The 4195-nt window shown below is 32.1% G+C and overlaps 1 protein-coding gene across 1 annotated transcript in view; it reads right to left on the reverse strand.

The window, feature by feature from the left end:
• Positions 1–4195, reverse strand: part of LOC108687686 (protein Wnt-1-like) — a 50281-nt gene that overhangs the window by 45536 nt on the left and 550 nt on the right. The window lies entirely within an intron of this gene.

Below are 4195 nucleotides of genomic sequence, written 5' to 3' on the forward strand. Positions count from 1 at the left end.
TATATATATATATATATATATAGTTATTATTATTTGCTTAAAGTATGCATTTTTCTGTACAAATATTCGATATGTAGTTTATGATGGAATAAAAGTAAGTTTCGTTACACAATTGAAAATGTTGCAAAGACAGAGATTTTTTATCAACAAATTTACGCGGAGAAAAAGAAGGAGCAGTAAATCGTTCCCCTTCGTTGGATAAGTCGAGAGAAATAACTCGAGGGTGCGCATCTAATTCCGAAGCACGTTAGATTCTATGGACGCGAACGCAAAAGAGAGATCGATAAATCGAGTGGCCGCTCGAATGATAAACAAAAGCTGAAAATAAGAAAGGAAATCCTCGTTAAACCTCATTAAAATCAAGACAGTCATGCTCGATGCATTCCTGAATTAATATGGCATACGGCGAAGAGGGGTTCTCGCATTCCCATAACGAGAATCGAAAGCTTCGAAAATTCATGATTCGCTTCGAAATACTCTACGGTCCACAGTAAACATTCATAATGATGACGTGAAATCTATACGTTATCGTATGCTTTGATGAACTAGAAGTTGAAAAAACAAAAGGAAGAAACAAACACCGCGAGTGAAAAGTAATGGGGATCTCTTATGTGACCTACGCTGAAATTCAATGTTTTAATATTTCGCAATCATAATTGATACGTAATAACTGTAGGATATTACTGCAATTGTGATATCTAAGAAGCAATCGATAATAATTTGAGTTGATTGATTTCATCGATGCATATCTCGTGCACCATATTTGTACGCATCGTTAGTTTTCACGATCGGATAAGAGTCAAGTCGATTCTCAAAGATATTCTTCTTTAGTTGGAAGGTTATTCTTTAATGATCGCCGATAGCTAAGATATTAGTGATAGTCTTGGAGAGAACGATCGACATAATACTTGTCGATACCTAACTGAACAGATAATCACAAGTCGCATATTTCCGGTTTAAAAGAAGTTAAGATCATATAATATTACAAGAGAAAGTAGTGAAAAACATATAGCATAGATGTAAAAAACATCATAAGGATAAAGAAATAATATATGAGTTTAATGTGATTTAATCTCACATATTATCTCTTTATTCTTACAATTTTTTTGTTATATATTTTTAATTTAATAAAATTTGTAAGGAGAAAATAAATTAAATTAATTTAATTAAGTATAAAGAATTATTATTTTTAGTTGAAGCAGATCTTAATTATTTCATGTGAATTTATATAACATTTCTGATTCCACAAATCGCGCTCTGAAATTTTCTTCTTAAAATCAGTTGCATCTGAAAAAAATGTATTGATATTTTTATTACTCGTCTATCTTGATAGAATGAAACTATCAATGCTACGAGATATGCATTAACAAAAAGTCTTGATAGATATCAGTTAATCGAGAATAAAAACAATGAAAAATAAACAACAATTTAAGAAAAACTTGCATCATTTATCTCGTTTTTATACACTGAGAATAAATCTACTAAATTTTAACAAATATTTGTTTATATATAATACTATATTAACAATTTGCTAAATAAAAAAAGTGATATATATAAAATTAATAGTTCCTATATCAAATTAATTATTTTTGTTCAAATAAATACATATGTTTACATTCAGTAAATATTCAACTAGGACTATTCAAACAAATGTTTATTAAAATTTAGTACATATTTCTCTCAGTATAATATAAGTATAAAATCTACAGTTTGATATTAGAGTATCGTTCATCAAAGTGTATTAAATTAAATATCATTATGCCATACAATCGATGTTAAAAGCGAAGTAGATGGTCGATACTTTCCAATATCGGCGTATCGGTGACCCTAATCGGCGGATTCGCCACGCGCGCCGATAGCGGGCGATTAATCGCCCGAGGGAACGGGTTTGTCGGAAATGAAATATCTGGGTAGAAAATCATGCTCGACCGTAAAGGATTGACCGCCTCTCTTCCTCATTTAAGATTGTAGGGGCACGTTGTCGCTACCTATACACCACACTATGGTGGATACAATCGCATATAGCCATTACTGCCGGGGCTTCCTCCGATCTCGCTCGCTGGCGGCTCGACCGATCGAAGAGGATTATTCGTCCATTATGGATTCGTAACTATCGACGACTATCCGGCGCGTCGATGAATATTATTCCTCAAATTTACGCCGAAAGCGTTTCGACATCATTCATATTCTTCATCTGATTAATCTTATCTGTCCCACGATATTGGAGTCCCACTTTTTTTTAATCATTACCATGAGAATCTCTCGGTTACGATATAAAAAGCAATTTTATGCAATAACTTGATCAGTGCTCGATTCAAGCGATAAAGTAAAAAGATATTTAAACATAAATAATCCTCGAAGAAAAATATCTGACTTTCACCTCACGCTTATAATGAATAAAACTTTAGATAAATCTTCATATGCCAATCAGGTAAAATGAATCTGATATATTTGATATTTTTTTCTCTTGTACTATTATATTTTTGATATTAGTTTGTTATACTTTACTTTGTTTTCCTATAATTTTTGACATCTAACTTAGTTCGAATAGCCCATTATTTTGATATATTTGAATTAAAATTTTGTTTATATATAATATTTCTTGAAATATTGCCGTTTTTTTATAACTTTAATCAAAAATTAGAAAGAGAGATATTAAGAAAATTTATCCCTAATTATGCGATCGATTCAAGATTCCACATATTTTATTTATAATTACATATTAATAAGAAGAATTAATGCAATTACTTTCTAAATCGTTCCTCTTTTATGTATCAAATAAATTGCCAGTTCTGTTCCCTTTGAAAAAGACCGCCACTCAAGGTGAAGCAAATATTTCGTGATTATGATTGCAGTTTTCGATATTCGTCCTTGAACTCGCTGTTGAGTGACGTTGAGCATAACTCTTGTAATAACTCGCTACTTACATGCCACTTTAGATCCGCGCGCGCGGGAACATCTCGAGGGATGCTGCCGTTCGAATAATCACGAAGAAAGCCGGCGTATTCCCCGTGGACGGGATTCCCTTCTAGCGTGATGCATCCGTGGCGGTGTATCGTAACGCTAATGCGCCATGTTTTCGCGAGTACCGCGGCATCAACGCGCGATCATCGTATCAATAAAAATAATCGACTGTCCAGAACTCGCAGAGGATATTTATCTGCAGCGAAGAACATATTTGTTTTGCCAGTCGCGACCAAAGTGCTCTGCGTGGATAACGAGAGAGAAAGAGAGAGGGAGGGAGCTGAGGGAGAGACAAGTTTGCCTTCGTCTCCCGGAGGAAATTACTGTAGATAGAGATGATACTTGCTAGAGAATGCATTCCCTAATCATGCGCGCGCACGCAATTGCACGCTAATGATATTATAAAGCTGGATAAACTTCTTCTTAATGTTTTGATAAATAATAATGATATCTTTCCAAAGTCCAACGCGCTATTAACTTCTTTTCTTTTAAAGTATCATTGTACATCACCTCTAACAAGAAGAATCTTTATTTTAAGGATCTTTAATAAGAAAAAGAAACTTAATTGCATTACATATGTAATGATATTTTAATTATCATAATATATTTTATTATAGTGCATTTTTAATAGCAGTTATTTACTCTTATGTGCTCGCATTTATTATTAATTTTATTGTTTAATAAGAAAAAGATTTCAAATTAGAATTAGAGATGTAGAATTAGAGATGATATACTTTGTAGAAAAAAAAATCTTTATTCAGTGTATTTTTCAAATTATGAATTTTATAAAGTTTTCAAATTATAAATGATGATTATTTACAATTACTTGTCGATTAATGTTTCATCTATATTTTTATGAATAGAATCGGCTTTTTCCATTAAAAACGGAGTCGTCGATAAGCATCTTAGTAGTGAAAGTATTAGACTTATGTAGGAATATGCGCAAGTCGGAAGATTTAGTTAAACTCTCGCTCAATCGCAATTCGAAATGTCTTGTAGTAACATGGGAGTTTAAAAGATATTTAAAAAAGTGCCAGAATAACTAAGACGATTTTCAGATATCGTCATAGATTTTTTATGTCCGTATTTTCTATTCAACAATCGTTTTCATCGCGAAATAAAAATTATATCCTCACTAAAATTAATTAAATTTGAAATTGAAAACATCAAATCGGATAATAGTGTTTAACTTGGCGTTATTAAGGCAGAATATACAACAAATCCTATTTAT

The sequence above is a fragment of the Atta colombica genome, unplaced genomic scaffold, assembly GCF_001594045.1.
Source record: "Atta colombica isolate Treedump-2 unplaced genomic scaffold, Acol1.0 scaffold210, whole genome shotgun sequence".
NCBI lineage: Eukaryota > Metazoa > Arthropoda > Insecta > Hymenoptera > Formicidae > Atta > Atta colombica.